The following is a 24,717-nucleotide window of genomic DNA, read 5'->3' as shown; positions in this document are numbered from 1 at the left end:
TGGAATGTATATTCTGCTCGTCTTCCTCACTCTCAGAAGCTGCTCCAAAGATACAGGCTTGAAATAGAACTGTGGTGCTGAGACCATCTGGACTGGGTGTGTGTGACTGACTGAACTCACTTGAGGCCTTGACATAAACTTTGAAGATTCTGGAGGCCGGGTGAGGAAAACTACTCATCTTGCAACTGCTCAAGACAAGCCTTGTAAGTAAGTTCCTTCATCCCTACAACTGCCATGGCAAATGTGAAATGGTCTGCCTCTTTCTTCACTATCCCTGCCCTGCACACACAGCGGCCAGTTTCATATTACACCCCAGAAGCTCCAGAGGAAGCTGTAAACCAACAAATCCCTCAGTTATGCAACCTAAATATTTTCCAATGCATATGAAGACATCTCTGCGCCATGTACTGTCATTTCGTCAGTGCTCACTGCAAGCAATTTTCAAAAAGAAGATTTCGGTTCTCAGGACAGAACTGCGATCTTATTGATCTCTATCTGAAAATCAGTAATGTCCCAAGGCAGTGAGCTCAATGACCTCCCACGAATCATAGCCAAGTAGCTACAAGTGGACACTTCTTTTAGTAACCGTCTCTCTTCATCTCAATGACTAGAATTAAGAATATGTTCATCACACATTCTCCACAGCCCTCCCCAAACTTATCTCCTCTACAGGGGAAAAACTGTAGAGTAGCCAGCTGTAGCTGGCCAGCTGACAAGTAGACAGCAAAGCTAAGGCGGTTATTCAGAAGCGAGGAGCAGGGTTTCTCTTCATTCAAAGGCATAAGACCCCTTCCGTGAAAGAGGAGAAATAAACATTCCTGCAAATGTCACTCACTCTAGCTGACAAAGCCATCCTCTCCTCACTGCTCCTTGGTGGCTCCAACACTGGGAGAAGTCGTACACCAAGAGCAATGCCAGGGAAGACGGAGTATCAACTGCCCCTGGCATTATCCAAGGCCAACTCCCTAATTCACAAACCAGGACAAGCCAAGAGAAGGAATGGTCATTCACATCTTTGCCCAGGAGTATCTACCAACAGGCAGAAGTTACATATGTCACCTCCTACTCTGGTATACAAAATGGCACATAGTTCCTAACATAATTACTAATCTTTATGGTGGGTGAAGGTCTGCTTGGTGCACATGACAGATTAGGAAAATCAATGGCAAAATCTTGACATCTGGATTTGAAGGGGGAAAAAAAAAACTGTAACCTTTCCTTCTTTCATCAGACTTCATAGGTGGTCATATAGGAAACTGATCTTCAGAAGATCAGCATCAGATGACTTTAGCTTATGCTTCAGGAAACAGAATCACAAAAACAAAGACCACATAAGACTCAGTGCAGTTATAGGCTAATATACTCAGGAAACAGAATTAAAGCCTCATAATGAGAACGGATTCAGAGAATGTTACAGAGGTAGAGGATATCATAAAAGTAGTAGGAGCTCGGGCCCCTGGGTGGCTCAGTGGGTTAAAGCCTCTGCCTTAGGTTCAGGTCATGATCCCAGGGTCCTGGGATTGAGCCCCACATCAGGCTCTCTGTTCCGCAGAGAGCCTGCTTCCTTCTCTCTCTGCCTGCCTCTCTGCCTACTTATAATCTCTGTCAAATAAATAAATAAAATCTAAAAAAAAAAAAGTAGTAGGATCTCTTTACGCTCTCAAGGTTCTCAAAAAGGTTTGAAACCAGCTCCATTATTTGCTCTCAAATAATGTAACAAGAGATAAGTAATTACAAAGTCAAAAACAAAACTGTAAGAATGACTTAAAAATACAGATATTGGTGTAGAACATACATACTACCCGTAAATACTTCAAAAACTATTTAGGGAAGGAAAAACTAACAAATAATAACCCATAATTTCTTGTGTACAGCTTTTATTATGAAGATAAGCATTAAATTTGATTCTGCTATGAGCTTCATCTTCTGAACTGGTGACCATGTCGTTCCCTAATATCTTTTACTGGACTTTTCCAGTTTTCCCAATTATCACTCAGTCACATTACTCAGTAATTCAGACTCACTCATCTCTGAAACATCTTCCATCCTGGTATCACGCTAGTTTTTTTTAAAAAATGAAAACTCGAACGAATCATTTTATCCCCTTTCTCTCATACTCAGGGCTCTAGTCATAGGGGCCTATTTTTAGTTCCCTGTGCAGGAGGAAATTTCACCATCCATGCCTTTGCTCTAATGCTCCATTTTCCTGGAGAGTCTTATCATCGGAGCACTTAAACAACAGCAATAAAAGCCCGTTCACTATTTAAGGAAGCTTAAGTACCACTTCCTCAAAGAAACCTTCCATAAACTCACTGGATGACACACATGTCATGCATCTTTTATGGCACCTCGAATCTTTCACACATTGTTCACATGTCCTTTTCCCAGTGCTAGACCAACAGTTCCTACAAGACATGTAGACATATAATCCTTCACACCTAGGGAAATGCCTAGCTATGGGTTATGCATTTGATTTGTTTAATTCATGAATCACAAATATCATCATATAAAAGTCTGGAGTCTGGGTGCTTGTTAACTAAAATTAGGCAAGTTTATACACATGTCTGGGATTTCAGTATATTACGTTAAATGAACCAAGAATATTTGAACTTTCTTTAATTACTGTAACTGACAAAACAATGAATCAAAATGTCCCAAATTAATTAATTTGGTCATCTCTTATTCCAATGTATTTTCAATGCTATTTACTGAAGTCATCCCAACAACACACTACATAAACTGATACAAATATATGGAAAAAGGGAAAGAAACCACTAAAGGAATGGGACCCAAGTAGATAGATATTAAAATCTACCACAAGTAAAATACTATGCTAGAAGCTGTGAGGAAAACCAAAATGAGAAAGACAAGCCCTTGATCCTCAAGTAGAACAGTTTTATAAAGGAGGTAAAATGGTTATACAAATAATTAGAAATCAAAGCCTAAGATAATTATAATACAGAGAAGACTGAACTTTAGATTGTGGTGACCAGAAAGGCTTCATGAAAAAGCTGGCCCAAGAGTAAACATACGACTTTGCAAGAAATGGAAAGGAAATGCATATTGTGAATAAGGGGAAGACTGGAGTAAATTAAAAACGGAGGTGCAGGAGCATGTCCAGGACCAGTGAGCCATGGACGGTCTGGGAGGGACCCCATGTGAGCATCCCTCAGAGGGTGCGGCTGGGCCAGGAAGGAGGACAGGTGACAAGGGCCATGGATGGTCAGCATGGGAGTGAGGGCTCGCTTTTCATACCTAGAGCCGGGGCATGAGGGTACACAGGCTCGACTAAGGGGGTCAGAGACTGAGGACAAGGAAAATGCGTCAAAGGCCACAGCTGTCCATTGGCTACTGAAATGCAGGCAGAGATGCTCTTCAAAGCGTTAAACCAGACTCAATGGGTTTCTGGCTGCCACAAAGTGAGGTCTAGTTGTGGTTTGCTTCTCCAAGGATACAATCATTACAGGATTCCAGAATTTATGCTTTCTCTATGTCCTATAAAAATGTGTATTTTACCACCTGTACACACAGAGGGCAAGAGAGAAACAGGTACAAATGCTGCTGAAGGCCATAGGAGTCCAGAACTTTCCAATGGTCTGCTCTGAGCAGCAGAGCACTAAAAGATAGTAAGGAGCACTACTTTAATTCTCACACTCTTCTGGCTTAAAAAAAAAAAGGCAAGACAGTCCCTTCTAGTCTGGAAGCACCTTCCCACCCACCCTCATTTCCAGAGTCTTCACAGGGAAACCCGCCCTCCACACAGAAACTACATTTCCCCCCATCAAACACATGCACACTTTTCTATAATGACTCACTGCTACAAAGTTTACACAAAAAAAGACTCCCAACTGATGCCCCGGAACCAAACCTTGTCCATATACAGGTGACAGTGTTTATCTGACTGTTGGCTCACATGATGTTTTATAAACACCGAATTGCCAATACTAAAATATGAGACTTTCCCCCTCATAGATCCAAATTTCTAGTTTCTCTTCAAATATAGGCAATCCTGGCAATACTTCCCAGCTCCCCAGTTTGACATCCTGCCACCTCACTTACATGCAGCCCCACCTAGTCCTTCTTGGCATTTGTTTGGGCTCCTAGTTTACGTGGTCTTTGGATCCCCAATAGTTGGGGTCCAGTCTCAGCTGGCTGTGGGAGGATGGGGCTCACAAAGAACACTGCCTAGTGTCAGTCCCCTCCTTACTATCTGTGTAACCTGAGACAAGCTACTTTAACCTCTCTGTGTCTCAGCTTCTCCTTCTGTAAAATGAGGACAATTATGATGTAATGTACTTCAGAGAGCTTTTGCGAGGAATACATTAGTTTCTAGAAAGCAGCGGTTGGGCAGGTATTGGGGCCAGTGAGACGTTTTTGGTTGTCACAACTGAGGGAGGTGTCCCTGGCATCTGGTTAGAGTCCAGGGATGCTGAAGGATGGCTCCCACAACAACAACAACAACTACCCAGCCCAAAATGTCAACAGGATGAGCAATCCAGACACAAAGCGATGAGAACAGCGCTGGCCCAAAGGAAGCCCTCTTTTAAGTGTGAGCTCTTATCAATAATGCCCAAAGTGAGGACTGGCTGGTACTCCTGGCTCAGCTGGAGAAATTTCTGATAGCTCAGGAGCTCCTTGCTTGATGAATTTAAGTACGACACAAATAGCAAAATGTACTTGAAACTCCCTGGTTCCACATATTCACTCAACAAGCAAGTGGTTAATATAAAGAAAACATAAACAAAAATATGAGAGTCTATTTTCCTAAAACAAAAAGCAAACAAGAATACACCCAGGGGAGCAATAATGCACAGGATTTGAAAAGCACACTGTCCTAAAACACATGGGTGGTAGAAACCAGTGACTACTGCAACTTAGAGGGTACTAGGCCAAATTCCTCTCCACTCCAAGTTTTATACACTGAGGATGCCCACTGGTCCCAAGATAGTTTTTGGAAAACTGTGACAAGACGAGAAGTAGAGGAGAAGGGTTTTAAACTAAAGAGTCAACCAAACCCCGTACTACTCCAGTGCCTGCGTAGGAATATCCTGCAGGCTGGCAGGGGTCCTGTGATGGGGAGTCATCACAACAGGTACCTTCAAGATCCAGATTGAGAACAAGCAAAACAAGTAAAATAGCTCAGACAGGCTCGAGCTCTGCAGGACAGTAGAACTCATGACATCTGGTGCAAGCCTCCGCTGTCTCCAGCCAGGGATACGGACCAGGCTTCTTAGCCCAGCACCACATGCATCCCTGGCTAGGCTCTCTGGGCCTTTTCTAATTTTTAATATTCAAAAGCTAGAACTGCTATTATATTATCCAGTACCATAAACACAGGCAACAATGATTTTTACTTGTGACCACTTATAACCCAAAGATCTGAGTTCCTCTCAAGGGATCCCTTGGTAACTGCAGAAGTCAGACCCTTAACTGAAACAGGAAAGAGGTTCTGTTGAATCAAAGCCAAGAAAAACAGAACAGTGCTTCTCTCAAAGATGAGATGATAAAAGTATAATAAAACTAAAGGGCTCTACAAGCTACAAAAAACTTTGCATGTATAACAAGAATAGTTAAGTGTCTCCTAAGCTCAAGCAAACATATAATTTGAACACCCATGTATCAAAGATACCAGGATTGGTAAACTACATCACAAAGAAAGACTCCCAAAAGTGTTATGAAAGAGAAGGCTTCCGTTAAAGACACCGGAAATATTCCATTAAATAAGCAGCACAAATGGACATGGAAGGACAGGCAGAACTTTGGCTGGATTTGTCCATCTATGAGGCATTCCAGGCAGAACACAAGCAAAGACATGGAAGCTGAAACAGCCGGTTCAGTCTGGGGCACTGGGTTCAGGGAAGGATGGCGCTAGAGTCTGAGACCAATTCATCACAGCCTAGATCTTCAAAACATGGACATTGGTTGCACGAACAATCTTGAAGGACAGAGAAACTCAGTCAAAATACCCAGTGAATGGCTTAAAGAGCAAAAGCTCTCTTTTGCCTATATTTAAGACTTTCCAACGTGTAAGAAAGATAAATACATTTACATAATTCTAATTCAACTAATGAAAGACAATCCCTATTACATTATAGGAGAGTCAAGAAGTCACCAGAAAGTAAACTGAACTATTTGTTAGTTTACTATTACTCACCTACCATATCCCAGTCATAAGAAGCAAAGCTTGGAAATAAATAACGAGTATTTTTAAATTGGAGAACATAGCAACTCATTTTTTAACCATAAAATCCATGAACTGATTTTTACTTAATTTTTTAAACTGACTATATAGTACCAAGAAAGAAGCTATATCCCAAAGCTGACCCAAAGACGTCCTCAATTCTGGGAAGAAACTCCACTTGCTTACAAGAGTATGAGCCAGCAGCTCTACACAATGTTCCCACACCTGTAAGCACAAGGTTAATGCTAGGAATTCAGTAACAAGTTTTGAATTCCCTTTCAAAGATGTGTGCAATTAGGGGCACCTGGGTGGCTCAGTCAGTTAAGCATCTACCTTCAGCTCAGGTCATGATCCCAGGGTCCTAGGATAAAGCTACACATTGGGCTCCCTGCTCAGAAGGGATCTGGCTTCTCCCTCTCCCTCTCTCAAATAAATAAATAAAAATCTTTAAAAAGGAAAAAAAAAAAAAAGATGTGTGCAATTACACCTTAAATTTTATAGTCATTTTTGAGGGGCACCGGGGTGGCTTAGTCGGTGTCTGCCTTCCACTCAGGTCATAATTCCAGGGTCCTGAGATCGAGCCTACTTCTCCCTCTCCCTCTGCCTGTTGCTCCCCCTGCTTGTGTGCACCCTCACTCACTCTCTCTCTGCCAAATAAATAAACAAAATCTTAAAAAAAAAATCATTTCGAAACCACTGCCTACTAACAAAAATCTATAATCTACTAACAAAAATACTGTATTCTCAGGGGCGCCTGGGTGGCTCAGTCAGTTATGCGTCTGCCTTAGGCTGGGGTGATGATTCTCTGGGTCCTGGGATCAAACCCAGCATCAGGCTCTCTGCTCAGCAGGAAGCCTGCTTCTCCCTCTCTTTCTGCCCCGCCCCTTACTCCAGCACTCTCTCTCTCAAATAAGTAAATAAAATCTTTATAAAATGAGAAGACTAAATCATGATCTCTAAAATGCCATTTCAAAAAATATAACTTCAAAAAATATATAACTTCAAATAATAGAGATTTATAGCTGTAGCTATGTATTCAGAGAAGCAGTGAGGTAGAGTAACATGGATTAGGCTTTGGGGTCAGGCTAGCTGGAATGTTCGAATCTACGCTCACTCAGTACTAGCTAGATGGCTGAAGTACAAGCTTCCCTTCTGATTAAGAAGGATTAATATTTACCTTTGCAATATGTTGGAAGGACAGAATGTATGTAATGCTCCTGGCACAGTGTAGGCACTAAATAAAGGCAGACATTAACTCTCTGGTTAGTTAAAATCTCTGATGAAAAATGGTAATCCACTTGACCATGCAGTTTCCTAAAACTCAGCTTGGACAAGAGCAGGGAGTGACTGCCAGTCCTTTCCAAAGGGTGACCCCACATAAAGATTGGAGGGCTCATAGGAAGGAAGGATAAAAGCAGGGAGCTGAAGACAAGCAGAGGCTGAGAGTCCTGCACATAATAATGAATAGGAAAAAAACAGCATGAGACACTGTGCTAAAGGGAAAGAGACGTATTTTCATTAAGAGAGAAGACTACTGGTGAAAAAATATATACATAATGAATTGCTGCAATGATTTCATAACCAAAATAAAACAGAGAGCTAGCTAGAGTCTATGAGGACCATTAAATAAAGAGGCGTTTGGCAACACACAAATCCTATGCCTTTTGCCTGAATGCACTGGGTTCAGACAATGCTGCTCAAGCCCACCTCTCAAGTGTCATCTCCCCCCACCTCACTCTCTCCAAGGTTCAATCCATTCCACATGGTTTCTCTTTTACCCCTGGTATACTCTAAGCCCATTTTTCCTTTAGCTCCTTTGCACTGCAGTGTCTGCCTGGAAACTTCCACCAGATCTTCCCATGGCTGACTCATTCTAAACTCTTAGGTCTCATCAAACTATCACTTCCTCAAGGAAACCTTCTCTTGTCACCATATCTAAATTCTCTCTTACACCCCCATATCCCAGTCACACTCTATCCCCTTATCCTGAACTATTTTTTCTATCATTTATCATTATCTAAAATAGTCATTTTTCTTTACATGTTTATTAGACACCAAAATGGGAGGTATTTGAGGGCAGTAAACTAAGTAAACTTTTCAATCTCCAACACCTCAAACCAAAATGTGGCACAGATGGGGTACTCATCTGATAAACTGTTCAAAGAATAAACTGAAATGATTGAAATTGCCATCCTGTGAACATAAGTAAGGAAAAGTCTCCCAAAGTGACTTCAATTTCACTTCCTTAATGCAGTTTTATGCAATCATGCAGACTTAAAAGTTCACTGCTTTACCAAGATTTAAAGAGAATGAATTTTTAATGAAAATATTATATATGTATATACATACTGTACACCACACATTTTCACTTTATGGGAATGAATCTATACTTAAAGCAAAGGTCGTAAAAGTTTTATTTTTTGAGATCCTGCTTTTAGAAAGAGAGTAGATGGGTAGGTGGTACACTGAATTATCTGAATTATCTTTCAGAACCTTTCTCAACAAAGATTCTGAAGTAAACAATCTGAACTAATTCCAGGATATTTGAGAAATTAGACCTGTTACTTGGTTACCTTGCTAAACTTATCCAAACTATTACTGAGTCAAGTGATGAATTCAGTGATTCCATCTGTGAAATAGAAGACAAATGACATGGTGAATAACTGGCACATTAACGGAAGGGTAAGAAAAGTTCCACAATGTTAACCCATATTTGAACAAAAGAGGGGGAGGGGACAAAAACAAACAAACAAAAAAACCCTCTTTCTAGAAAATCCTAAACAAAAATAAGCATGCTACTTTGATTTCAAAATATGGCCGGATACTATGAGTGGGCAAGGCAGTGAAATGAAACTAGCTAGGGCCACAACACTCATAACTTGGGCTTTGATTTTTCAATGCTGTTTTGTTTTGAACACAGATTTTCTTAATGAGTAAAAGAAGCCAACGATCGACCTTGTCTGTATAACCCACGCATCACCCTAGTCACCGTTCGCGGTTAACTCCTGAGGGCCCATGGCGCCAGCACGGGGCGGGACCCCACCGAGGACTCCTCGAGGTCCGCAGGGGGAAGGAATGCAGACCTCTCTACCAGCATCTCAGCCTAAGCGCTGGAACGAGGTGGGGCTCAGCATTCTGCAACTTCACTTTTGCATCCTTTATAAACACAGCCTGCCTAGCCCCTCCTCCTCCCCGAGGACCGCGCAGCGCTCCGCAAACACCCGACGCTCCGGCTCTGGCCTCCGTTCAGGGGTCTACCATGAGCCCCGGGCAAGTCATTTGATCCCGGGTGACTCAGTTTTCCAATCTGTCAAATAGGGTGACGAGAAACCCAGCCTACCTTATCGGGTGGTTTCGGGCCGGCCGCCCCAGGCTGGCCCGGGGACAGCGGTTCCGTGGTTGCGCCCGCGCCAAGCGGGCGGAGGGGCGGGGCTTGACGGGGCGGGCCCGGGCACCAAGCCTAGCAGCCGACGCGCAGCCCACCGCCGGCAGTCAACCACCCCCTGCCCTCTTCGAGTACCCGGCCCGTGACGTCAACACGCTGACGTCGACGCAAGAGGCTCACCTCGCCGGAGGGACCAAAGACTGGGCGGGGGCCTGCGTGCCCCCCCCGTAACAGAGCCAGCGATTGGTGCAAGTGTCTGTCGATCATTTGCTGCCCAGTAAGCGACACGAGAAGCCGGGAGGGGGCGGGCTGGCTTGGCCCAAGGGGAGGGTGTGAATCTGGACTTCGTTTTGAGAGCTTCGAGCTGGTTGGACTTGATTGAGTGTTGTCCCGCGGTGTTTTGTTAATGGGCCGCTTCTCCCCTGCGGGAGATTTTGCTTCTTTCGCTTTCCTGCAGTCTCCTGGTGGAGATTTAGGTTCCAGTTTGCGGAAAATAGTCATGGCCTGGATTTCAGGGTCCCTGGCACTTCCCACTGTGCTCTCCGGTGGGGAATGAAAAAGTAGGACCTTATATTTCTCTGTTGAAACGTCACCTCCAATTTGAATTCTCCTCAAAGCCCCCAGACTTCTTTAGGAGACCCGTTCTCTGTTCTCCTGTGGCATAATTAACACTCCGATAAATAGTAGTCACATATATTTGTTTACCCGCGAGATGGGGCGCCTTTTAACGATTGTTTTAATTCAAATTACCTTTAAGTTTTAAAAGATCTTTTTACCAATAGATGATATATAGTTCAAATATTTAAAGGTGTAGAAGGTCATAGAGTGAAAATTTTTCCGCTTCCAGTTTCTCAGGCATTCAGTTCGCCTCTTGGAGGGAACCACTGTTACTTTCTGGATGGATAGCCTTTCAAAGTAGACGTTCTAAGTGCTATGATTAATTTTAAATTACACATAATAGTAAATGTAAACGTTACAAATAGGCTAAAATCATATTCAGGCACTAATTACAAACCCAGTCCCTATATGATGACTTCTAGTTCCTATGCATTTACATATGTGTAACCTTTTTTTTTTTCTTTTCCAATCAACATTATATTCTTGAGATTTTTCCGTATCTATATATAGATCTACCTCATTCTTTTAAGATACTTCATGGCAGTCCTCAGAACCAATAGATACAATTTATTATTTCCTTACCGTTGGATATGTACTTAATCTCTTTTTTGTTTTTCTGTCAGAAGCATTGCTACATTGAACATAAATGCATGCTGAAAATACATACATACATACATAAATGCTACTCCTTTTTCTACCTGTATCCAACTGTTCTCCAGGGTAGAAATACAAGCAAGTGAATGTGCTGGAAAGAGAATTTTCAGAGTGGATTCTTCATAGCAAATTTTAAATCTTCATAGTAGATTCTTTCATTTGCTCCTTTAAGTAGCTATTACAACTTGCATTCCTACCTGTAATATATGAGCAACTCCCTGCACTTGCTAAAATGGAAACAAATATAATTTAATAAAATTTCTGAACTGATCAGTGTGAAAAATTTTTTGAAGGATAACAGTTGTGCAAAAGAAGTGCAGTAATCATGAGTGTATGTGTTGGTAGGAAAGTGAATGAACTTGTGTAAGCATCTCCTAGATCAAGATTTTGAAAATTTACCAGGAACATAGAATCTCTCCTTGTTCTAGTCATTGCACTCCTGGACAGAAATAGCTACTATTTTGAATTTTACTACCAAAATTAGTTTTGCCTGCCTGAACCATTGTATATGGACAGAGGTAGTATGTGCTCTTGTGTGGCTCTTTTAGCTCAGTACTATGTCTATAATATTGATTCATATTAAAGAACGTAGGTGTTTGTTTTCATTTTTGTATACACTTCCAAAGTTTCTCTATTTATTCTAATATTGCTTGAGGTGAAGTTGTTTGAAGTTGAGGTGGCCAGAAGTGATAGTACTATAAATATTCTTGTAGATCTCTGTTGATGCACATAGTTGCACATTTAATTTTGGTATATCCCTAAGAATGGTATTACTATGCCACAGGATATGCTTGTATTCACTATTGTAGAACCTGTCAAATAGTGTTTTGTTTTGGTTTACCAATTTACAGCTTACTAGTGGTGAATGAAAATTCCAGTTGCTCTACATCTTTGCCAACATTTGATATTCTCATTTTTGTTTTGTGCTTATCCTCTTTTTTTCTGTTTTCAATTGTATTGAAGCAAATCAAATACACAAAAAGTTGCATATATTTAATACAGAAATCTTAATGAGTTTAGATGTGTGCATATACATGATACCATCACCACAAACAAGATAATAAACATATACATCACCACTAAAATATTTATTGTGTCCCCTTGCTTTTGATGTTGCTCTTGTTGGTAAGAGAACATAACATAAGATCTACCTTTTTAACAAGTTTTTAAGTGTGTAACACCCTGTTGTTAACTATGGCCTAATATAGATTTTTCATGTAAGTGGAATCATGCAGCATTTGTTCTTCTGTGGCTCACTTATTTCCAGGCATAATGTTCTCCATGGTGATATGATATCTCCTGTTCCTCACCCAGAACTTCATGAAAGCCCCAAACTGGGCTGGTCTTCAGTGTCTGCCCTAAGGATAATCATCGTGAGGGGACCACAGCAGGTAAGAGGGCTGTGGTGACAGTCGGTCACCTTCTACTCCTTTCTATCTGCAGCCCCTCTTATCCCTCACCTCAAACTTCCCCAGACCTACCACCTAAGCCTGAAAATTCCTCTGCTCCCTCCTGGTTCAGGCTCCAGGGATCCTTGTTTGCCTGGATGTCCGGGATAGGTTTTGGCCTTGGATTTTGTATTCCAGAAATCCCTAGGAATTGTCTAGGAAAGCCAGATGCTGTAAAGAAAAAGTGATGATTGAACTGAGTAAAACAAATCAGAGTAAGAACACGTCTCTGGTTGTGTAACTGGCCTATCACAGGATAGGCCACTTTTAAGCAATTAGAACTAGATAATGCAATCATTTCTTACCCAGTTAAATTTGTAAGCCCAGAAATGCATGAATTAGCACTTTAGCTTTTGCTTCAAAGCACTTTAGCTTTTAGATGAAAGGACATTTAAAATGAGAAATGGATTTTGATAAAAAAAAATATAGAGGTATAGATAATGTGCACTTCTTGTTAAATGCTTGAAAAATGTATGTTTTCTCATCTATGCATGATGTCACAAATGGTACGATATCCTTCTTTTTTTAAGGCTGAATAACATTGTATTGTATGCATCTTCCACATTGTATTTACTCATTCATCTGCTGATGGTAATTTGGACTATTTCTAAATCATGATTCTTGTGACTCATGCTGCAATAAACATGGAAGTACAGCTATCTCTTTGAGATCCTGATTTCAATTTGGATATATACCCAGGAATGGAATTATTGGGTCATATGGTAAAAGAAATAGAAAATATGAACAGACCAATAGACAAGTAAAGGAAATTGAATCAATAATCAAATTCTCCCAACAAAGAAAAGCCCAGAACCAGATAGTTTCACTGGTGAATTCTATCAAATGTATAAAGGATTAATACTATTCCTTCTCAAACTCTTCCAAAAAATTAAAGAGAAGCAGCACTTTCAAACTCAAGGTACGAAGCCTGCATTACACTGACACCAAAACCAGAAAACAAAACTGTAGGTCCATATCTCTGATGAACATGGATGCAAAAATCTGTAAAAAAAAAAAAAAAAAAAAAAAGTCTAGATGCAAAAGCTTGTAACAAAAATTCTAGCAAACAGAATTCAATGGCATATTAAAAGGATCATATACTGTGATCAAATAAAATATATTCCTGGGATGTCAGAATCTGTTAAAAGACACTTTAACAGAATGAAGAATAAAAATCATATGATTGTCTCATAGATGCAGAAAATCTATTTGACAAAATCGAATATCCCTTCATGTTGTTGAAACTTTCAAATTGGGTATAGAAAGAATACACCTCAACATAATGAAGGCCATATATGACAAGCCCACAGCTAAACTCCAGCTTAATACTGAAAAACTAAAAACCTTTCCTCTAAGATCAGGAGCAAGATGAAGGTGTCCTTTCCCACCACTCCTATTCAACATAATACCTAGCCAGAGCAATTAGACATGAAAAAGAAATAAAAGGCATCCAAGTTCGAAAAGAAATAAATTGTCTATGTTTGCAGATTATATGATCACATATGATCATATATATAAAACCCTAATGATTACACACACATGCATGCACACACACATATATGTTGAAGTGAATAAATAGATCTAGGAAAGTTGCAGGGTATAATAATCGCCATATACTCTTTGTTTGAGCTCAGGTCATGATCTCATCATTACGAGATTAAGACCCCTGTTGGGCTCCGCACTCAGTGTAGAATCTGCTTGAGATTGTCTCCCCCTTTCCTCTACCCCTCCTGCTCATGCTCTCTCTCTCTCAAATAAATAAGTAAATTTTTAAAAAAAAAATTTTAATCACCTTGTAAAAGTCATTTGCTGGGGCACCTGGGTGGCTCAATCGGTTAGACATCTGCCTCAATCTCAGGTATGATCCAGGGATCCTAGGATTGAGCCCTGCATTGGGCTCTCTGCTCATCAGGGAGCCTGCTTCTCCCTCTTCCTCTGCTTGCACTCTCTTTCTCTCTCTCTCAAATAACTAAATAAAATCTTTTTAAAAAGTAAGTTGCATTTCCATACACTACCAATGAATTATCCAAAAAGGAAATTAGGTAAATGTTCTCAGTTACAGTAGCACCAAAAACAATAAAATATTTAGGAGGTGAAAGGTTTGTATACTGAAAATGATAACACACTAAAGAAACCAATTAAAGAAGACACAGGGGCACCTGGGTGGCTCAGTCGGTTAAGCATTTGCCTTCAGCTCAAAAGTAGACAAGTGGGACTACATTAAACAAAAGCTTTTTCATAATAAGGGGAAAAAGTACAATGGAAAGACAACCTAAAAATGGAAGAAAATATTTGAAAACCATGTATCTTATAAGGTGTTAACCTACCCCCTGCAAAATATATAAGGAACTCTTTATATAGTCCCCCTCCCCTCAAGACTCCTACAACTCTTCAATTAAAAAAAAAAAAAAGGCAAAAGACTTGAGTAGACATTTCTCAATAGGAGACATACAGATAGCCAATAGAGATATATGAAAATGTGCTTAACATCACTAATCAGAGAAATGCAAATCAAAATCACTATGAGATATACACTCCACACCAGTTAGGATGGATATTAACAAAAGATAACAAGTGTTGATGGGATATGGAGAAATTAGAATTTGTATACACCATGAGGATGTAAAATGGTACAGCCACTATGGAAAACTGCATAAGTCTTTTTGTGATGTTATACATTCTGATGCATATGTAGGGGTATCACATTGTAGATTTAATTTGCATTTCCTGGATGACAAAAAGAGTTTAGCACTTTTTCATATGCCTGTATGCCACTTGTTCAAGTCTTTTACCCAATTTAAAATTGGGCAATGTGCTGTGGTGAGTGCTATGTATTATGTAAGACTGATGAATTACAGACCTATATCCCTGAAACAAATAATACATTATGTTAATTATTTAAAAAGTAGACTATCTGTGTCATTTTCAGGTTTTTCTACATTTTAGATATGATTCCTATGTCAGATATATTTTATTGTGTATATTTTTATTACTCTGTGGCTTACTTTATCATTATAAAATATTTATTTTACTAGAATGTACTACAATTAATACTTTTTCTAATTTTTGGAAAATTCAAGGACATTAGAACATTAATTTCATTTACCCAACTCCTGATTTTGGGGAAATTTTTGTCATCTATTTTATTTTTTAAAGATTTTATTTATTTATATGTCAGACAGAGAGAGTACAAGCAGTGAGAGCAGCAGGCAGAGGGAGAAGCAGGCTCCCTGCTGAGTAAGGAGCCTGATGTGGGACTCAATTCCAGGACCCTAGGATTATGACCTGAGCCAAAGGCAGCCGCTTAACTGATTGAGCCACCCAGGTGTTCCTTTGTCATGTATTTTAAATTCTATTAAATTTAAAAACCCAACAAAATATTATTTTATTTCACATAGAAGAGTTTATATTTATTCATATATTTTCCTTTACTTTGTCTTTTATTACTTTTTGCTTTTTTGGGATTACATTTGAAATTATTGCATTCTTTGTTAAGTTTTAAAGTATGTCTGCTGGTGACAAAAATTTCTACTGCACTACCTAAGATGAGATACCTACGCTGTCTCTGCTGACTCTTTTGGTTACTCTCTGATGCAACTGTTTTCTTTTCAAACTTAATCCAGCATTGTGGTTATTCTTGGTAGGAAGTTGGTCTGATACCAAATCGTAAATTATAGCTCAAAATGGATCGAGTATGTTGACAGGTGTGAATAATGTTATTTTGGTGTCCTTGGCCTAGAATAGTGATGTGCACCAAAAGAAAAATATTTGGAATGACAAAGGTGAAAATGGTGGAGTAGGCAGTTCCAATAACCTACTTACCTACAGAAACATTAAAACATTAAGCAAAAACAGTCAGAATCAACTCTCTCAGAAGTCTGGAAAACAGACAAAATTTTATAACACAAGTACCTGCTGAATTAAGGAAAAGGGAACTTTGTAATGGTAAAATAGTTTTGGGTGTTTTTACTTGCCCTTGACCAGGCTCCTCCAGGTTCTATAGTGGTCCTAAAGATGGGAACCTGTGTTCCCAGTATGGGACCCTGGTCCCTGGGTAGAAAAAGAACAGAGCAAAAATAAAAGGTATCCAAATTAGAAAGGAAGAAAAGTAGAGCTAATAACTAGAGCTAATAAATGATTTTAGCAAAGTTGCAGGCACAACATCAACTCAAAAAATCAGGTATGTTTCTGATCAGGTTTATATTCACTAGCATAAACAATAAGAAAATGGAATTAAGAAAACAGTTCCATTTACATGAGCACAAAAAAAAGCTAGGAATGAATTTAACCAATGAGGTAAAAGCCTTGTATACTGGAAACTATAAGACATTGCTGAAAGAAATTTAAGAACTAATTAAATGGAATGACATCTCATGTTCATAGATTGAAAACAGTATTATTAAGATGGCAGACTTCTCAAAATCATCTACAGATTGAGTACAATCTCTACTAAAATACCAATAGCATTTTTTTGGAAAGGAAAGGCTGATCTTCCAATTTATATAGAATTGCAAGGGGCCCCAAATAGACAAATCAGTCTTGAAAAAGAAGAATAAATTTGAGGAACCCATATTTTTTGGTTTTAACACTTACATTAAGACTACAATAATCAAGACAGTATGATACTGGAATAGAGACATATAGATCAATAGAATAGAACTGAGAGTCCAGAAATAAACATCTGTAGCACAGTGATTTTCAGCAAAGAGGCAAACACCATTCAATAGGGTAAAGAATAGTCTCTTCAACAAATCATTCTGGGACAACTAGACATATATATGCTAAAGAATAGAAATGAACCCTAACTCACTGATACATATATTTTGTGTATGTGTGTACATATATGTACACACACACACACACACATGCACATATAAATTATCTCAAAAAGAGCCAATAACCTAAATATAGGAGCTAAAACCATAAAACTCTAAGAAGAAAACATAAGGATAAATCTTTATGTCCTTGGGCTTAACAGTGGATTCTTAGCTTTGAGAACAAAATTTTGAAAAACAACAATAGATAAAATGAACTTCATCAAAATTAAAAACTTTTGTGCATCAGAGAACAATATCAAGAAAGTGAAAAAACAGCCTGCAGAATTGTAGAAAACATTTGCAAATAATGTTTCTGATAAGAGTCTAATACCCAGATTTTATAAAGAACTCCCATGACTCAGCCACAAAAGATAATCAAATAAAAAATAGGCAAAGGACTTGATAGACATTTACTCAAAATAGATATACAGTTGGCCAATGAGACATGAAAAGATACTCAATATCCTTCATTAATTATTAGGGAAATGAAAATCAAAACCATAGTGAAGTACCACTTCACATCCACTAGAATGGCAAACAAAACAAAACAAAAACAGTCCCCCCAACAAAAAGGGAAAATAAAAATATTAGCAAGGATGTGGAAAAATTGGAACCCATGTCCATTGTTGCTAGGGATGTAAAATGATGCAATTTTTGTGAAAAACAGTTTGGCATTCTTCAAAAAGTTATGCATGGTATGACCCCACATTTCTACTTACAGGTGCATTCACAAAAAAAAAAAAAAAAAGAAAAAAAACACTCAAATAAATATACGTATACACATATTCACAGCAGCACTATTCACTATAACCAAGAGGTGGAAACAGTTAAAACACCCATCAGTAAACGAATGGGTAAGCAAAATTTGGTATATACGTACAGTGGAATATTATTTAATCATAAAAAGAAATAAAGTACTGAAACATGCTGCAATGTGAATAAACCTTGGAAACAGTATGCTAAGTGAAAAAATAAGACAAAAAATATCATGTGTTATATTATGCCATTTATATGAAATATCCAGAATAGGTAAATCCATAGAGAGAATGTGCATTTATGCTTCTCAGGGAAGGGGGAGTAGAATGGGAGCAAGCACTTGAGGGGTAAGAGGTTTTCCTTTGGAGTAACAAAAATATTTTAGAATTCTAGAGAGATGGTGGTTGCACAATGTTTGGAGTGCATAAATAAACACCACTGAATTGTTTACTTTAAAATGTTAATTTTATGTTATGTGAATTTCACTTCAGTTTAGAAAGTAGCAATTCAATGACCTCTCCCCACGCCAAAGAAAAATGTTTAGAAGAGTTTTCTTCTCTTTCCCAAACATCCATGGATTTGAGGTAGTGGAAAGACCTATAGCTATTTTAAATATGGAAGAATTATCTAATTTACACCTAAATTACATGAAACATATTTACAGCAGAATGTAAATGTAAAAATAGAACTTAATACAGAAGATTCTACCACTATATGCCCAACCTATCTGCCACTCCTCCTCCGACTTCCCATTTGGCTAGCTACACCTGTTTTCTGTCCCAGATCAAGTGCTTAGGAATATTTGCTGAATGATGATACAATGAATAAGCATTTAACAATGCTCGTGCAATACAGTGCTTCCATTTAATCTGTCCTCTATGCTGCCACTAGTTAGTCTCTGTGAGATATGATGAAAGTCCGCAGGCTTGCAGTAGTTATGTTTATAATAGAAATCAGTAATATGCATTCATATGGATTGAAAAGAAAGCAATGAATACATGTGTAAGCTGTTAAATAGAATGGACAAGATTTTACTATTTACTTGGGAATATAAGAATAGAGAGGGGGGATTAGTTGGAGAATTTCACCATTAACTTCATCAGGAATTCAGAAATAAAGTTGGATTGAATAGGGTTTGTGTCATAAACTCCCTTTTGAACATTTTATTTGAAATATTTGTGGCTCTTTTGGAATTTTGTGTCTAGTAGGCATCTAGATTATAAACCGAGAGAGCTCAGGGGCACCTGGGTGGCTCAGTCAGTTGAATGTCTGACTCTTGATTTTTGCTCCAGCCCTGTGTGGTGTTTTGCACTCAGCAGGGAGTCTGCTTAAGATTCTCCCTCTCCCTCTGCCCCCCTCCTTCCTCTCTTTTTCTCTCTCAAATAAATAAATCTTTAAACAAATAAAATAAACCTACATAGTTCAGGAGAGACACTTCAGGATGGTATCACTCAGGAAGAGCACAGATTGAGAAGGAGGACAACCCAGGGCAGAATCCTGAGACTATCATCAGTTAAGGAGTAGGTGAAAGCAGAAGAGACTAAAAGGTAACTTAGACACAGTGAATTCAGAGATCAGAGAAGTGCCAAGAAAAGAGTCATGAGTGACCAGAGAAAGCCATATTTTAAAAATGATCATGTGGTAAAGATTTAAATCAGAGTGAGCAAGAATTAAGGGAATACAGAATATATCTTTCATATTAGTGTTTCTTTGGGTAAGGATCCAGGAGTGGAATTATCAGATCTCAGGGTATTTCTAGTTTTAATCTTTTGAGTAATCTCCATACTGTCTTCTACAAGAAGGTGCACCAGTGCACATTCCCACCAACAGTGCATCCCTATCCTTACCCTTGTTATTTCTTGGCTTTTTTTTTTTTTAAGATTATTTATTTATTTATTTGACAGAGAGAAGTCACAAGTAGATGGAGAGGCAGGCAGAGAGAAAGAGGGAAGCAGGCTCCCTGCTGAGCAGAGAGCCCGATGCGGGCCTCGATCCCAGGACCCTGAGATCATGACCTGAGCCGAAGGCAGCGGCTTAACCCACTGAGCCACCCAGGCGCCCCATTTCTTGGCTTTTTGATTCTAGCCATTTTGGCAGATGTGAGCTGATACCTCATTGTGGTTTTGATTTGCATTTTCCTGATGATTGCTGATATTGAGCACATTTTCATTGGCCATTGGTATGTCTTGTATATCATAAAATGAATGAGATCTTGCCATTTGTAGCAACATGGATGGACCTAGAAGGTATTATGCTAAGTAAAATAAGTTAGAGAAAAACAAATACCATATGATTTTATTTGTATGTGGAATCTAAAAAAAAAAAAAAATGAACAAAGAAACAAACAGACTCTTAAATTTGGAGAACAAACTGGTGATTGCTAGAAGGGAGGTGAGTAGATAAAGGGGATTAAGAGTTATAAACTTCCAGTTATAAAATAAGTCATGTTGATGAAAAGTATAGCATCGGGAATATAGCAATAATATTGTAATAACATGTACAGTGATTCTCTAAGCCCTGAGTAATGTGTAGAATTGTCAAACCAGTATGTTGTACACCTGAAACTAATACATATAATATGTATATTATATGTAATATGTATATTATATATAATACATATAATATGTATATATAATACATATAATATGTATATCATATAATATGTTAATTATGCTTCAAAAATAATAATAAGGGAATACAGAATAGAAATCCTAGCAGAGTGAGGCACCTATGCCAATATTTAATTAAAGAGATTAATTGTCATTTGGGGAGTTCTGGGTGGCTCAGTTAGCTGACTCTCTGATTCCTGGTTTTGGCTCAAGTTATGATCTCTGAGTCATGAAACTGAGTCCAGCATCAGGCTCCCTGCTCGGTGGGAAGTCTACCTGAAGAGTCTCTCCCTCTGCTCCCCACCTCTCTTCCTGTCTCTCTTCCTCACTCTAAAATGAATACACACACACACACACACACATATATGTATATATATGTGTGTGTGTGTGTATATTATTATACACACACACACAGATACACATATATATATGATTAATTGTAACTTGGATTTTAAGGATGTAATATAAAGCAGTAAGAAAGTAAGCAGAACATGAAGAAGGACAAGTATTATAGGAAAAGAAAAGGATGTAACAACATGTGGGCAGCCTTGAGGGTAGCCTTGACTGAATGATACATGAAAATATAGGTCCCTTTATTATCTAACCTGATAAATCATTTTAGATTCTGAGAGAAGCTATCTTTGGTCATACACTGAAAAGAGGGATTAACACATTTTGGTCTAATGTTTTCCTTATATGCCCTTTATTATTTTTTAGTTTGCAACTAAAACAGCCTGGAGAGTTTATCTAAAGGGACAATCCTCCTAGTAATTTAGGAATTTGACAAATCATGAGAATACAGTACAGTTTAGTTCCCATAAAATGATTCTACCATATAAGTAAAAAAGTTAAAAACCTAGCATTGGAGGTTTTAATTTAAAAAACAGTACCCCAATACTGGAGAACACAATAATCGATGGCTGCTGTTAAGGGCCGTATGTGTACTGTCCAAAGAGACATGGATTTGGAGGCAAGCTGGGGCATTAGGTCTGATCCAGGATAGAATTTAAATGTTGATTCACTCTTAAACAGAATGGAAATTCCTATAGAATTTGTTCAAAAGACAATTCAGTTGTAGCAATTTAATTACTAGAAGTCGAGAAGACAGGAAAACATGATTTATGAGCCCAGAGCTAATGTTAGACTTTGATAGAATATTGCCAACTGAAACCATCAGTGAGTTTGGTCTTTCTCATCCTGTTCTCTCCTAATTTGAGGGATTTGGTTGCATCTTGGTGAAGTTGTTTAGCTCACCGCGGTCTCTCACGTAATGGGACCACAACCCCGATGAGCATTCTCTTCTGCTCCACAGTGAGTCAAGACAGCCAGGAAGAAGGCTCTCTTCTACCACTGTGACTCATGGCACATGAGACTGAGCTGGTTCCCTGGGGTATGAAGCCACTGCACACCCCTCTTCCATGTGGACTTGATGTTAGCCAAGGCTGGGCAAACCACCAAATCCACATGTCAAATTAGGCCTCTGTCTTGCAAAGTTGTTAAGAAGTCATACAGAGGTCATTGGTTTATTCTTCCCAGTGATGTTTCTAAAGTTTTCACACAATGCTTATGTTGGCAGGAAGCAGCTCCTATAAGATTCTAGTGGTAACATGTGAGGAAAGGCCAAAATAATGGCAGAATATCCAGGAAAGCAATGTTTACCATTTATCATTAATTATGTTCAAAGAAACTTTTCCAGATTGCTTTTTTGACCTACGGGAGGTTCTCTTAGTCTTTTTATAAAAGAGTCAGTAAGCTGATGTCCTTTCTGTGTTAAAAAAAAGAAGTAAAGGCACTGTTAGTAATTCTTGAAAGCACCATGTTGATGTAAAATTTCTCCAAAAAGTTGTGCTATTCATTAAGAGGCTTTAAAAAAAAAAGTAATAATACAGACAGAACTGTAATGCTAATGTTCACTCAGTGAAATTCACTATTAGCAGAAACTGATAGAGTTAGTAAGGGTTTTGTTTTGTTCTTTCCTGTTTAAGAATTTATAGGAAAAGGTTAGACTTAACTCATGCTCCCTTCCTTCCTTCTGTCCTTTATTTTTTACTTCCTTCTTCCTCTTTTTGCTACAGAAAAAGAAAAAAAGTTAGAAAACACAATCTTCACACCTGGCCTCATTTTTAAATGCTGGATACCAATAATTTCAAAGAAAGTTTGTCTTTCCCATGAAGTTCTCTAATATCTGGTTATAACAAAGGGGACAATATTGAGGCAGATTCATTACCTGTATGAAATAAACCTGCATAATATGTTAATTCCAAATTCTAACTTTAAAAATCCCATATCACTTACATAAGGTATATATGAATACATGCTCCTTTCAAATAATCCAAATATTATAGGTGTAGAGTGAGTGAAGATTAAAAATCTTTCAAATGCCCCCTAAAGATGTCTATTAATCCATTGAGTATACAGCCTTCCCAACTTTTTTTTTACAGTTTATTGATTTTATTGGATTTGTTGACAATAACTTACCATAATTTGAAAATCAGCTGCAACTTGCCTATAGAATTCTTATTTTTTGATTCTTATTATTTTTTTAATTTAATTTAATTTTTTCAGTGTTTCAAGATTCATTGTTCATTCATCACACCCAGTGCTCCATGCAATACATGCCCTCCTTAATACCCACCACCAGGTTCACCCATCCCCCCCATCCCCCTTCTCTGTATATTAGCATGATATACATTAGCATTTGAAACCAGTATACTGGACAGATGAAAAACATTGGACATACATTGAAAACATCTTTATTTTTGTTTCCCGTTCTATCTTTAAACAGGCTTAGTGGAAAGTTTCTTTCTCTGTCAATAGGTTAAAACTGGGCATATCTATTAACTCATCTGCTCCTTCCTAGTTAACTCTACATTATAAATTATAATCTTATCTTAGAAATTAGAATGCTAAACACTCTATGTTGATCAGCACTTCAGTCTCCCAAACACAAGCCATCCCTCCTTCCCTTGACTGGGCAGTAGATCACGGGCTGATAGAGAAAGGGTGCCCCTCTTCTCCCTTCTTTTTAGTACTTCTTTCCCTCTTACTGGCAGTGATATTTGACCCACTCTAGTTGGAGCTAGAGGCATGGGAAATAGGGAAGAAAGAGGGATGAGTGTGGGAGGTAGGCAGGTAGGAAAGTGTTAACTTTTAATGAATTTTAAAAGAAGGCTCCATGGTATTTAGGCCTGGGTGTTTTGTATTTTAATTGTGGTTTAAAAAAGAAACGAACTTTACCATCTTAACCACTTTTAAGTGTACCATTCCATAGTGTTAACTGTGTTTACATTGTTGTGCAGTTGCTCTCTAGAGCTCTTTCATTTTGCAAAATGGAAACTGTACCATTGAACAACAGCTCCCCGTGTCCCCTTTCCTCCAACCCTTGGCAAATACCATTTTACTTTCTGTTTTTATGAGTTTGATTACTTGGGGTATTTCTTATAAGTATTATATATTTCTTTGTCTTCTTTGACTGAATTCACTTAGCATATTGTCTTTAAGGTTCATTTATGTTATAGAGTGTATTGGGATTTCCTTCTTTAAGGTTGAATAATATTTCACTGTATGTATATAACCCTTTTTTTCTTTTTTCTTTTTTTTTTTAACCCTTCTTTTCTTAATCCATTAATCCTTTAATGGGCATTTGAGTTGCTTCCACCTTTTGGCCATTGTGAATAATGCTACAATGAACATGAGTGTGCAGATTGTCTTCAATCCTTGTCTCATTCTTTTGGATAGATACCCAGATGTGGGATGGCTGGGTCATATGATGATTCTATTTTTGACTTTTTTTTTTTTGACTTTTTGAGAAACTTTATATTCCCACTAACACTGCATATTCCCACTAACAGTTCCAATTTCTCTTCATCCTCACCAACACTGTTATTCTCTGGGTTTTTTATTGATACCTCATTGCATTTCTCTAATAATTAGTGATGGCCAACATCTTTTCATATTGTTGGCCATTTGTATATTTTCTGTGTATATTCCTCTTTTGGAGGAATGTCTGTTTGGGTGCTTTGCACATTTTTAAAATCAGGGTTTTGTTGTTATTGTTGTTGAGTCATAGGAGTTCTTTGTATATTGTAGATATTAACCCCTTACCATATATATGATTAGCAAATATTTTCTCCTATTTTGTAGGTTTTCTTTGCTCTGTTGATTGCTTCCTTTAACGGACAGAAGTTATTAAGCTTAGTGTAGTTCCATTTATCTACTTTTGCTTTTTTTGCCTGTGTATTTAGTGTCA

At 38.3% G+C, this 24,717-nt stretch overlaps 1 protein-coding gene across 2 annotated transcripts in view; it reads right to left on the bottom strand.

Moving 5' to 3' along the window:
• Positions 1-9,736, bottom strand: part of STARD3NL (STARD3 N-terminal like) — a 53,396-nt gene extending 43,660 nt beyond the window's left edge. The window contains exon 1 of one of the 2 annotated variants that reach the window (XM_032304628.1): positions 9,522-9,736. The gene's annotated coding sequence lies outside the window, so the exon portion shown is untranslated. The remainder of the gene's footprint in view (positions 1-9,521) is intronic. The other variant, XM_032304627.1, reaches the window with a different exon arrangement.
• Positions 9,737-24,717: the final 14,981 nt, after the last annotated feature.

Source organism: Mustela erminea, chromosome 11 (genome assembly GCF_009829155.1).
Source record: "Mustela erminea isolate mMusErm1 chromosome 11, mMusErm1.Pri, whole genome shotgun sequence".
NCBI lineage: Eukaryota > Metazoa > Chordata > Mammalia > Carnivora > Mustelidae > Mustela > Mustela erminea.
The sequence above is the reverse complement of the archived record's forward strand: the minus strand, read 5'-3'. Positions and strand labels throughout refer to the sequence as shown.